The sequence below is a fragment of the Pinus tabuliformis genome, chromosome 7 (genome assembly GCF_031772625.1).
Source record: "Pinus tabuliformis cultivar Carrire ecotype Pingquan chromosome 7, CPIR1, whole genome shotgun sequence".
NCBI classification, from domain to species: domain Eukaryota; kingdom Viridiplantae; phylum Streptophyta; class Pinopsida; order Pinales; family Pinaceae; genus Pinus; species Pinus tabuliformis.
The window spans coordinates 1099828375-1099841821 of NC_142293.1; the positions used below are offsets into that span (position 1 = coordinate 1099828375).

Below are 13447 nucleotides of genomic sequence, written 5' to 3' on the forward strand. Positions count from 1 at the left end.
TATTGTTCTTGGCTAAGGAATCCATTTCTTCTTCCATAGCCGTTTTCCATTTTTCGCTATCTGTATCATCTACTACTTCTTGATAACAAGAAGGTTCCCCATCTTCAGTAATCAAAGCAAAAGATGAAGCAGAATCTTCATACCTTTTGGGAGTTTTCCTTTCCCTTGTAGACCTTCTTAGAACGACTGGTTGCTGAACTGGTTCAGAAACTTGAACTGGTTCAAAAGCTTCAACGGCTTCCTTTGTGTCTTCAACACCTTTTTCTCCTGAAGTCTCTCCTTCCTTTCGACTGTCACCAAAAGGTCTAGCCTCCAACTGAACTCATTGATTTGGCGATACCTGTTTCTGTTCAATTCTTTCAACATTTGATTTTAAAAGAGAGGATTAATCAAATGTTACATCTCTACTAATGACTATCTTCTGCAATGTAGGATCCCACAACCTATATTCTTTCATTGCATAGTCATACCCAACAAAGACATAACATTTCGACTTTGGATCTAATTTTGAACGCTAATTTTTCGGAATAAGAGAATAAGCATCATAGTCAAATATCCTCAAATGTGAATAAATCACAAGACTGACCTGTCCAAACTTCTTCAGGAATTTTACAGTTAATTGCTACTGAAGGTGATCTGTTAACTAAATAAAAAGCAGTAGCCCCACAACTCCTTTTGCAAGTTAGCATTGTTGATCATGCTTCTGGCTCTTTCCATAAGAGTCCGATTCATACGCTCAGCAACACCATTTTGTTGAGGAGAATAAATAGCAGTTTTGTGTCTAATAATTCCCTCATCCTTATAGTATTGTCCAAATTCAATTTAAGTGAACTCACCACCATTGTCAGTTCTTAAACATTTAATAGATTTGTCTATTCTTTTCTCTACCATTGCTTTAAATTGTTTAAAGACATTGAATACATCAGCTTTCCTTTTTAGCATAAAGACCCAAACTTTACGAGAGAAATCATCAATAAACGTTAAAAAATATAGAGCACCTCCATATGACACAACAGGGGATGGTCCCCACAGATTAGAATGAATATAGTCTAAAACATCTTTACTATTATGATTTCCAACTTTAAATCTCTATTTACACTGTTTTCCATACACACAATGTTTACAGAAATCTAACTTCAAGGATTTCAAATCGGGAAGAGATTTACGTTTCATCAGTATTTGAAGACCTTTCTCGCTCATATGACCCAATCGCTGATGCCATAGACGAGTACCTGCTTCTTCCTTTTCTGACGCAACCGCTGCTTCACTGACCTGAGTACTTCCTTTTAACCTGTAAAGATTTCTGACCTTTTCTGCTTTCATAACCACTAGGGCTCCTTTAAAGACTTTCAAGACGCCATCCTGACCTGTAAACTTATAACCATCTGAATCCAACACTCCCAAAGAAATCAAATTTTTCTTCAAATCAGGTACATGTCTAACACTAGTTAATGTTCTAACTGTGTTATCAAACATCTTAACCCTGATATCTCCCATCCCAACAGTCTAACATGACACATTATTACCCATAAACACAAAACTACTGTTTACATTTTCATACGAAGTAAACCAATTTCTATGTGGGCACATGTGATGAGAAGCACCAGAGTCTAATAGCCAGCTATTTAAACCCTGAGAGACATTACATTCAGGTGAAGTTCCATCTATCATACATAATTCTTCAGCAGATAAAACTTCGTCTATCATACTTGAATCAACTTGATTCGCTTACTTCTTTGGGTTTTCGGATTCCTTTCGTTTCCAACAGTCTTTCTTCAAGTGTCCAATTTTATTGCAGTGCCAACATTTTACCTTACACTTCTTTCCCTTCGATTTCGATCTGGAAGACCCCCTTGGTTTTTCTCGTCTTTCCTTTGAGCGTCCTCTAGCTACCATGGCTTCTGACGCAACTGTTTCAGTACTGGATTTCATTCGTACTTCTTCAGACAGGAGAGCTCCCACGACTGATTCAAACTTCAAAAAATCAGCAATGCTCAAGCTGATTGAAGTTACGAAGTGATCCCATGATTCAGGCAGAGAACACAACAAGGTTATGGCTTTATCTTCTTCCTGTATTTTAACTTCCATATCTGTTAATTGACATATAAGTGTATTAAAAACATTCACTTCTTCAGACAGGAGAGCTCCCACGACTGATTCAAACTTCAAAGAATCAGCAGTGCTCAAGCTGATTGAAGTTACAAAGTGATCCCATGATTCAGGCAGAGAACACAGCAAGGTTATGGCTTTATCTTCATCCTGTATTTTAACTTCCATATCTGTTAATTGACATATAAGTGTATTAAAAACATTCAAATGTTCTGCAACGTTTGTACCTTCTTTCATTCGAAGACTGTATAACTGCCTTTTCAGATAAATTCTGTTGGTTAATGACTTTGTCATATAGAGTTTTCCCAGTTTTTCCCACAATCCTGAAGTTGTAGTCTCTTCAACAATATTGAAGAGAACTTCATCTGCCAGACATAACCAGATGGTACTGAGAGCTCAGGCATCTAAGTCCTCCCAGTGTGAAGTAGTCATGGTTGCAGGTTTCTTAGTTGCCCCATCCAATGCCTTGTGCAACCCTTGTTGCAAAAGCAGATCCCTAACCTTCAGTTTCCAAAGAGCAAAATTGCTCTTGCCGGTGAATTTCTCCACCTCGAATTTTGCATTCGACATCTTGGCCATTTTGTTTTTCTCCTAGGGTTTCAATCTTTTCAGCTAGGGTTTATATTTCTTTATTTCTCCAATGAAAGTTTTTTTTTTTCAATTTAAACAGAAAAAACCCTTTGAAAAAAAACTTTTTCTCCTTTCCTTTTAAATAGAAAAAACCCTTTAAAACTGTCCTTTTTTTCCTTTTCTTTCCTTCAATTTCACACATCCACCCCTTTATCTTCAGAATTTAAAAAACTTTAGTTTAACAACTTGCTGAAAAAAAAATTATGAGACAAAATTTCTTTCAAAAAATACCCGGATCCACCTTTGCTAAATAGGTTCTGGAAACATGCGGGGCAGAGAGTCTTCCTCTTCACTGGACAACAGCTCTTGCCTCTTCCACACAGGTCTGGCAACTAATTTTCTTTGCACGTAGACTGGATCCACGTTTGTTGATCGCAACACGCAAAGCAGAGGGTCCCTTCCAGATTCAAATAGCAGCACGCAAGGGCACAAGTTCAATAGTACTGGAGTCTGGTCTTCACGGCCTCCCTTCACACGATAATCAGCGTCATGCAGAGGGTTTGGGAAGAACACGTTCTGGTCTTCACAATGGCGGCAGACTCTCGGATGCTTCCCCTACAATCAGCGGACAGCCTCCGTTCACACGCACAGAGCAGCGGGCAGCAGCCACCCTCAGCCACGCAGCTTCCTCTTGCAGACTCCACACTGCCCTTCACGCACCTTTGTGCAGACACGCAGCCACCAGAGCAGCGACCACCCTCAACGCTCCTCAGGCCAGCAGATGAGTTTCATTCACGCAGGGTTTCCTCCACACCATAGACACAGGTTGAATCAAACTCCTCGGGTCTCCACCTCACCGCAAACGAACTCTGCAAACGTAGCCAAGGTTCTGCATCGCCTATCTCCCTCTACGAACGCTAATCACGCCAGTCTCGAGAAGCAAGGGCACTGCCAGGTCTCTCCTCGAATCTCAACGCTCGCTTGACAAAAACATTTGGGCATTTTTTTTTTAATCAACTTTGCTCTGATACCAATTGTTGTTCGAATAGGGCAAATGAGAAAAGAAACTGAATTTAAACACACACAAATAGACACACAGGATTTACGTGGTAAAACCTCGACAGGGTGTCAAGGAAACATCCACGGGGCAAGGGATTGGAATCTCTATTAATTCAACAATGATTCTCCACAATTACATTTCTCGAGCATTCACTAGTTTTATACCAGCCGCCTCCGTTACATAACTACTATTTCGCTATAGAATTGACTAGTTACATTTTACCCAAAATTACATAACTCGTTGTCAAACTAACAATGGCTAAGTTAGCTAAGTGAGGTCGAGTTAAGCCTTTCATCCTATACCCAAACAAATAGACTTAGGTTGGCACAAGGATTTCCCCTAGGCCTGGATTATAGCCTAAAGAGCTAAGTCACATGACACGAGGGCATGAGACACGTAAATACGAGTATTCGACACGAGACACAGTGACCCCGAAAACAGGGCACGAGGGACACGTTTTGTATATATATATATATATATATAATACTAAAACATAGTTCCTGGTCCATATTAAATAATCCATATTAAATTATTGAAATATAGTATTAGTTTATTAATTTACTACATAAATGATGTTCATTGCTCATAGTTCAATGTTCATTCTTGAATCTTCATGTTATTAACTTATTAAACAGATTGAGAACCAAATCAAGGATCTCAACAGGGGCATTCTGCGTTTTGCACATGTGACATCACACTGATATTTTCTTTCTCGGTAGTTCTAACTCTCTTGTTGACTAGTATGTATTGCACATGTGACATCAGACTGATATTTTCTTTCTCGATAGTTCTAGCTCTCTTGTTGACTAGTATATGAATCCGACTTACTCAAGTTGCACATCCTGGAAAATGTGGGCAATTGCAAGATTGACTCAACTAGGTAGGGCAATTAAAACAATACAATGGCTATATATGCATGCTTTCTTCATTGGTCAAACTTGGAGATGTGAAGGGAGTCAAAAAATGTTTTGAAAAGTGGGAATTCGATGGCCTAAGTTATGACATCAAAGTGCCCAATGTACTAATTGATGCCTATATCACAAAAGGAATGATTGAAAAGTCAAGCCGCAAAGTCTTTCTTGAACATGTTTTAGAAAAAGGAGGAAAACCAAATTTCAAAACATGGGAAATGTTTATAGAGGGATATTTAGAGAACAAGCAAATGAATCGAACTATAGAGACCATGAAGAAAGCTATTTCAAAAGTTAAAAATCGTGAATGGTAGTCAGCGCCTCAAAAGGCGCTTGAATACATTGATACAAATTATATAGATATGGGCGTATGGAATACAAGAAAATGTTGACTTGGCCCCCACACACTTCAAAACAAGAAATTTAAGCCCCAAACCATGAATGCTATTATCCAGGACCCAAGTCGATGTGAAGTTGACAGTGGGGAATCGTTAAAGGAACTTCCAACACAACACAACAGCGACTCCAACAAGCTTCAATGACGAAAAATGACCCCAAAAAACCAAAAAGATGAACCACATGTGGGCTTTATGAGTGACTTTTCGTGGGACACGTGTCCTATGAGGCAAAAACGTTAGGGCACGTTTTCACCACATCGAAAACGTGTGTCGTGATTGGAGGACACGATAAAAACCGTTTTGGACACGTTTTAGGTCGTATTTCGTGTCCGACATGTGAAATACGGGACACGTGGCCTTGAGGGATGAGTTCTGTGACTTAGCTAAAGAGTGAAGCAAAACATCAAAGTGCAAATCTTTAGGTTTATATCTGAACCAGATATCTCAAAAGCTTGAAATTTAAAAGATCAAATGAACCATGATATGCAAATAAGAGATCAAAGTATACAGTTATACCGGAGCCCTGCATCTCAATAATTCAAAAAAAAAAGGACTTAAATGAACCATGACATGCAAATAAGAAGCTAAAGATAGTTTATATAAGGCAGCATCATTCCATTTTGTTTTGGAGGATAAGACACAGATTTGACTCCACAAATCGGACAAGAAAGATAAATGGTGTCAAATCTCTAGAAATAAAAAATCCAGCGTATAGAGGGTGTGCTTAGATAGTTTCATGTTTGCTCCAACTTCAGCAACTCCATTCGTGCTCTAAAGCGAAGTATATAAGCGAAAAATGAAGCATTTAGCAAAAAGGAATGTACAAAGAGATTGCATTAGTAGCACATGCGACAACAACATCCATACAATGCTTAGAATATTACATACTGCAACAAGTCTAACTTAAGGTCTTGCACTTTGGAAATGCAAGGCCAACAGAAAAAGGGAGAGGTTATCCAAATTACAAAATTTCTCAATTAGTAACTAGTATATGATGTGGACTTATACAGAGAGCAAAGACTAACTTCCATCAATCTAAAAATGGCTGTTATTGTAAATAACTTTAGAAAGAAGAGCAGGTTTGCTCCGTTTGAAGTTGAGCAAGACAAAATACAACGCTAATAAACTTCCATCTATGTAAGTACACAACAGCAATCATACAAAAAATTATTCATCTATTGAACGTCATAAACAGCCTCTTGTTCTGTCAAGAGGATAGCAAATATCCTTGCCCGCTAAAACTGTAGTACAAGAACTAGTGATTAAAGGAAAAAGCTAAGCTGAAAGCAAGCTTCAAGTAAAGCAGGGTAGCAAAAGGCCCATGCTTCAACAATCAAAAGCTGGCAGGCTTTGTCTCAGCTACATTCACTCTAATTTGCCTCCCATCCATTTCCTGCAATCGAAAATGCAAAACATTACAAACTTTCTTCTTTCAAGACTAAATCACATGCTTGGTACTATATATTTTGAAAATTCAACCACTATCATAATCACAAGGAAGTAATTCAGAATGATGATTTAGCAAGATTAAGCTTTGATGATTTACCGATCCATCAAGAGAAGATATTGCCTCCTCTATTTCCTGAGGGGACGAAAGGGTGACAAAACCAAAACCCCTTGACCTTCCAGTCTCTCGATCATACACAACTCTGGCTTCCACAACTTTGCCGTAATCGCTAAAAAGTTGTTCTAGGCTAAGATCATCAGCTCCCCAAGGCAGATTCCCCACGAAAGCTCTATTGGCAGAATTAAAATTGCCACTGGGCTTTTCATTTCTAAATCCGCCTCTTGGTGCAAAACTATCTTTTGGGGGTGGTGGCCCTGAGTTCACCCTCAAGGTTCTGCCCTGGTATTCCTGTAACAGTAAATATTCAGGGTTCAGTCCAACTCATCATCAGGAAAATGGAAATGTGATACCTTTAGCACACGTTGGCATATCTTTGTTACGAACTAGGTAGACCCCAGCTCTGAAGAAGTTAAAAATTTAGGCATCTTTTAACAATTAGGAAATAAAATGACTGTTTTCTCAACCCATCAAAGAATAAGGAAAATGTCAAAAGGGCTCCATTAGTCTGTAATGGATTATCATCCGTCCTGTAGTTCTTTTTAACAAGAATTAGAGACAAAAAAAAAAGCCTTGACACTTACATATCCATTTAACTTCTCCACAGCTGAATCAGCATCTTCTTGCGTTGCCATTGTCACAAATGCAAAACCACGACTTCTTCCTGTTTGTCGGTCATATATTACCTGCAGCAATAGTTATTCAGTATATTCATGTATTCAAACTTGTATATCAAATACACGTAAAACATCTAGCTCTCTTCAAGACACACACACACTCATTCGACGAGCAAATATTTTCCCCCTTTTTCATAGGTTCATGCTAAATATTATAACGATGGTAAGAACATCTAAGGATAAGATTAAAGGAAATATGTAATGAACAATATTTTCAACACTAAGAATTGAGAGTTGTATCAGCCTGAACATCATCGCAGCTTCAATATACACCAATATTCATGTTTAGCAGGAGATTTTAAACGAGTCTTTACAAATTCCCGGTGGAAATCTTATGCTAGAACCTCTTCTAGTGGCAAGAAAGGCTTTCTAATGGCCATTAAGAAAACCAAGATTTAATAGGGATAAGATATGGTAAAGTTCAACTAAAACTCTGTTCCAACAAGGATATACTGCTCTGTTTTGGAGAGCAGTGGCCTTAATGTGTTAATGTTCATTAAGGTTTTGAAGAATAGCAAAGGATTTAATAGGGATAAGATATGGTAAAGTTCAACTAAAACTCTGTTCCAACAAGGATATACTGCTCTGTTTTGGAGAGCAGTGGCCTTAATGTGTTAATGTTCATTAAGGTTTTGAAGAATAGCAAAGGATTTAATAGGGTTAAGATATGGTAAAGTTCAACTAAAACTCTGTTCCAACAAGGATATACTGCTCTGTTTTGGAGAGCAGTGGCCTTAATGTGTTAATGTTCATTAAGGTTTTGAAGGATACCAAAGGATAAAATGGCAAACCTCAACCATTGTGACATCGCCCGCGTCCTTGAAAAGCTCTGCTAACTCGGCACTGTCGACACTCCAGGGCAGATTCCCCACAAATACCTTGATGTCTGCAGAAGGAATGCGGTTCTCAATCTCTTCTTCTTCTTCTTCCCATTCAGAAGACTGCTGAGGCTCCATTGTTACACTTCTTGCTAGAAACAAGTTATTATTATTTTTCTGTGGAGATGAAAACAGCGGTACCCGCAAAATACCGCCGCAAGGGAACAGGATCGAGTCCCCGCACAATTAGGTGATGATATCATACATACAATGTCTGCAGGCGCCACCGCCTTCCTCTTGGTCGCAGGGTCGAGACGCCTCGAAGAGGCGCTCAAGCGGTCATTGCTGATAATGGACGACGAACTGAATACACACGATGATGCGGCCGCCATGGAGAGGGATGAGGGAGACTCAGGAAATATATGTTATCGCTTGCAACCGTTAACTCTAAACCTGCCTATGAAATGAAATGGAATAGGAACTCAAGCCCTGGCTACCAGGCATTAAAAGGAAGGCGAACGGATAAGGTGGGGAATCAGGGATGCTGCTTCATTTGGCTGAATCAATAATAATATCTTCTCCAAATATCTCAACTTGTCGAAATTAATAAGTCACAGAGCTGAGTTCATAAAATATGTCATTTGTGTGGTAGGGCTTATGATTGAAACAAATCAGATGTACATATTCATATTCATGGCTTATCATTTTGAAATGTGTTAGCTTAGTGAAGTGTTTATCCCAAACACCATACATTTTATTTGATTGAAAACATACATTTTTGAAATACGTTAGTTTTATGAAAACATATATTTTTGAAATATATTAGCTTTTTGTTCCGGGAGATCAGTGAAGTATTTATCTCAATTATTATATACCTTATAATGAAAATATAGAGTTTTCCATAAAACTTCATCTTTATATTAATTTTTGTCAACCCTGGCTCTTGTGAAACATGTTAATTTGCGTCCAGGGTTAAATTATATTGCTTCCGATAAAGAAGAATGCATTTTTTCATATATATTTTATGTGTTTTTTTTATAAACTTAAGTTATTATGGTTTTTAATGGTGTAAAAATTTGGATTTGGATTTTGTAGAGTTTTCAAAAAGATATATTTTGTTCCATCAATATTTTACTTAGTATTTTGCTTCGTTAAATAAATATATAATTTAAGTTTATTTATTTTTTAATGTACAATATTTTACATGTAAATTTTATCCTGGTAATTTATTTGGGGGTGGTAGTAGTCATGCTTCTATCTTATTGGTGTATTATCATAAGTTGTGTATTAATAATATACATTATTATTAATGTAACGAGTCAGTGTGGTATTGACACCTCCTTTCTTGTATTAAAGATATCAATAAAAAGAGAATGATTTATTTCCTCGTTTTCAATTTATTGAGTTATTTTCCATTTTATCTTTCTCTTATTAAGTTATAAACATAGAGCTTCCATAAGGGCCTTGTAGGATTAAAGAGTTTCAAAACATTTTTCTAACATAATTTGGACATGATTTTGATAAAATTTTGATTTTAATTGCAGTTTCACAGCAATCATAATTTCAATCATGTTGGAACCATTCCCTAGGGTTTTAATGATCTCTAATCAAACCAAAAATCTTTAAAAACCTAAAGCTATGGGATTGATTAGAATCATAAAGTTGTAAATGATTCCAAAAAGTATGTTTTGAATATCAAATATCAAACACCCATTTGGTATCACATTTGATGTCTAATATAAAAAGCCAAAAACTAAAATATATAAACATTAAATATGACAACAAATATAATTTAATATAATCTATTTATGTATTAATAAAATAATATGTGATTAGTATCATAACTTGAATAATAGTGTAAACGTGTTTATAAAATACGGTTATAATTGTAACCACAATTCCAAGATGTCATTCATTTGAAGTATCCAAATTTTTTATAAGAAAAGCTAGATAATATGAACACTATAGTAATTTAGCAAGCATGTTAATACTTTGGTATTTTTCAGTTCTTAAACCAAATACTAAGAACTTCTTACTCCATAACTAACTTTTTGTTGTTGTTGTTGTAAAATCCGACCAAAATTTCTATTAATATTCCAAAGAAAAACATGTTACAACTGATAATCTTTGAAGCATGATGGTGACCGTGTTAACCATATTAAAAAATTGTTTACATCACAAAACCAAGTCCACTGACAAAAATTCCTGAAAAAAACAGTTATGATATTTGAAACAATGAAACTGGGAATTAGACATTCAAGAACAGGAGAGTGACAGTTTGGTAATAACGAAGCATAGCTAGACACCATGAAAGTAAAAGAGCTAAGGAAAACTCAAAACACAATATCAACATAGGAGATCATTCATCTAGAATGATCACTGGTTGTTCAGGAGAAATTTTTTCACTGCCCATATTAATGAGGGCCGCATTGATAACTCCTTCTCCATTCTAAGGTGCACTGGAGTCCGAATCAGAATCAAAAGCTATGTAGTGCTCTATTTTGTTCAGACGCACAATAATTTCATCCATATCATACCGAATATCTCTCATGATCCTTTTCATTTCTTCTTAATCCACAAAAAGCTTATAATTATCCACTTGTTTGTCACGTAACACCATGTGCATTAAGGTATTCATATGTCTGTGTTGACAAAGGGAATGTATAAAGTAAAGTCAACGCTTCCTCCATTTACCTGGGTCTGGGACCCATTTGGTCTTACCAACAATCACTTCTGAGTCAAAATGATACATCTTATCCCCAAATTCCTTGGCCTCCAAAGTCCTTATCTCCCTTCAAACCTCGAAAGGCACAACATCAAAGAAATTAGCCACGATCTCTCAACCAAATAAACGATGATGCCTGGAGGATGAAGCCCTTGATGAGCCTCCTTGACAACTGATTAAACGTTGTCGCGACACCATGGAAATCCAAAACTTGCAGACAAAATCCACCAAGAACCTATAGAATTGACCCCTGAGAACCCTAGAGTGGGAAGCGAGGAATGACCAGACCATAATTTTCCAATAGTTCTGAGAGAAAACAAATTACCACTTGGTCGTATGCTTTTTGTGTAACAAAAAACATCATCCATGTAACAACCACAATAAATGTTAGAAACTGACTAAATAATCCACTACTTGAGCTTCACAGGGGTTAACGAAGTTACCCACTAGATTGACAGATGAAATCGCTTAAAAGTTAGGACACATAATACCTTAAAACCAAACGAAGAAAGAGCCACTGTACCAAGTGCCTACCACCAAGACTAGACAATTAAATGACATGTCTGAAGGTTTTAGGGATTGCGAGTCAGCAAAGGGGAGAATAATGACCAACTCAAAGGATAACCCCATTGATGAGTTATGAAGGAAGCACACAAATAACATTTGTTATCCTTACTCAACCCAAGAACTCTACCAAGGCCAATGTTGGTGAGAGAACAACAATTCGGAGCACAACCCAAAACCCTACCAGAGACATAACCCACTACCACACAGTCGAACAACAATACTTTAAACATCACAATTCTCTAGGGATTCAATATAATAAAACATGAGATATTGACTACCGTTTGTGACTTACAGTGAAAACGCACCACAGGAAGGTGACATGAAAACTTGTTACGATTATCTATTGCCTGGGTGATGCATATATCAAACCCAAACTATGATACACTAAGAGCGATACCTCTGAATTTCAGACAAGAGAACTGCAATAAACTTGTTCGGGGAGACCAATTGATGGTATATACAAAAATAAATTGGCACTAAGCAAGAGTAGGAACCCAAGTATATCTCACAAGATTAAATGTTAAGCTTCGCCACCCTGAAACCAAGTCTGTTATGTGCCAACTTTGGACATCATGCATGCAGTTATATAATGATGATGTCGAAACCAAGCCTTCCTCCAGTTCTAAAAAAAACTCGAGGCCAAACATACACCCCTTGCCAAGTGTTTAACATGCCTCTGCAATTCTCATAACTACCCTTTTAATTATGGTACTAGTTATTGAGTTAGGAATTACATAAAGAAATCAATCAATCATGCATATAAATATTCAAACTTTAATGAGAAATATAAAAAGAAATGTGATACAAAATACATTAATGAGAGAAAATAAAACACCCATTAAACACCAAGATGTGATAAGATGATAATATATCCTTTAATATTATATCTACAATAATGTACCCAAAAATAATACAAGGCTTCTTAAAATAAGACTACATGTATTTAGGGTTAGCTCAGCCAATTTTCATCAATGTTATTGGGGATTTGCCTAGCTTAGTGTCAACATGTGACTAGCTTGAATCCTATGGGTGATTTTCACATGCCTATGACATTGGGTTTACTAGGGATGCTCTCCACAGTATGGGGAAGCATCCCTTGGCTATTCGTACAAGGTTTTCCTTGGAAAATAAACTACATGTATTTATAAAAAAGTATTTGTGTTATCGTCTTATTCATTTATGTCAACTATAATGAGAAATTTATTTTTGTTAGCTCTCATAAAAGATTATTTACACAATTTTAAAGATGGTGCAATCTAAGATCATTAGCTCATCGATTAACCTCCAATATGATGCAACTCGCCCCCTAGAAAAATAATAACTCGAACTCCCAAAAATGTCTTCGATAGATGAATGTCAATATCATCCTGCAAAGAACTGCTCCCAAATCACCTGCAATGAAGCAAAAATAAGAAATCTGAATAATTTACCTGCAAACCAACTAGGGTGGCACTAGAAGTCCAATGAAATCAACTGAGAACTAGCTAGGATGACACTATAAGTCCACTGAAACTAGTTAGAGATATTCGCTTGAAACCCTTGTTCTTGACTCGCTTGAGCCCCAATAAATAATCAAGAAATAATCACAAATAAGAATAAATCATAAATGACCTCCTTACCCCTTTTTAAAGATCTTGTCGTACCTTCTCCAATCTTCTAGAAACCTCTTTTTTTAATATTTTTGTTGATAAAGTCACTAAGTTAATTTTCTTATTTTTTCCAAGTGAATTTTGCCCCTTTTATTTATTAATAATACCATAAAGTGAAAATGGGAAAAAATGCTTTGTCCCCCGTAACAATTTCCCTTTGTGCTAGCCTTAAAGGAGACAAGTTAGGCTAGTGGGAAATATGTCTCCATGCTCAAGTGAATGGGGACATTACATCAACCTTGGGATGATGGTAGTAGTATTTCAAAGTCAAGCTATATCTATAGTACCAACCCATAAAGGAGGATATTTATTTCTTTACCAAATTATATAGGATAGGGAGGATTTCCTTATTTCCCCCCATTTATTGTCTAGCTTTCTAGGAGAGAACTACTTATCATA

At 36.7% G+C, this 13447-nt stretch overlaps 1 pseudogene across 1 annotated transcript; it reads right to left on the minus strand.

Annotated features, from left to right (window-relative positions):
- Nucleotides 1-6206: 6206 nt before the first annotated feature.
- Nucleotides 6207-8531, minus strand: LOC149251390 (28 kDa ribonucleoprotein, chloroplastic-like; annotated as a pseudogene). Its single transcript, XR_016266878.1, has 4 exons — nt 8081-8531; nt 7197-7298; nt 6595-6903; nt 6207-6441 (listed from the first exon to the last, which is right to left on the minus strand). The product of XR_016266878.1 is annotated as a 28 kDa ribonucleoprotein, chloroplastic-like (transcript).
- Between the last annotated feature and the right edge of the window lie 4916 nt (nt 8532-13447).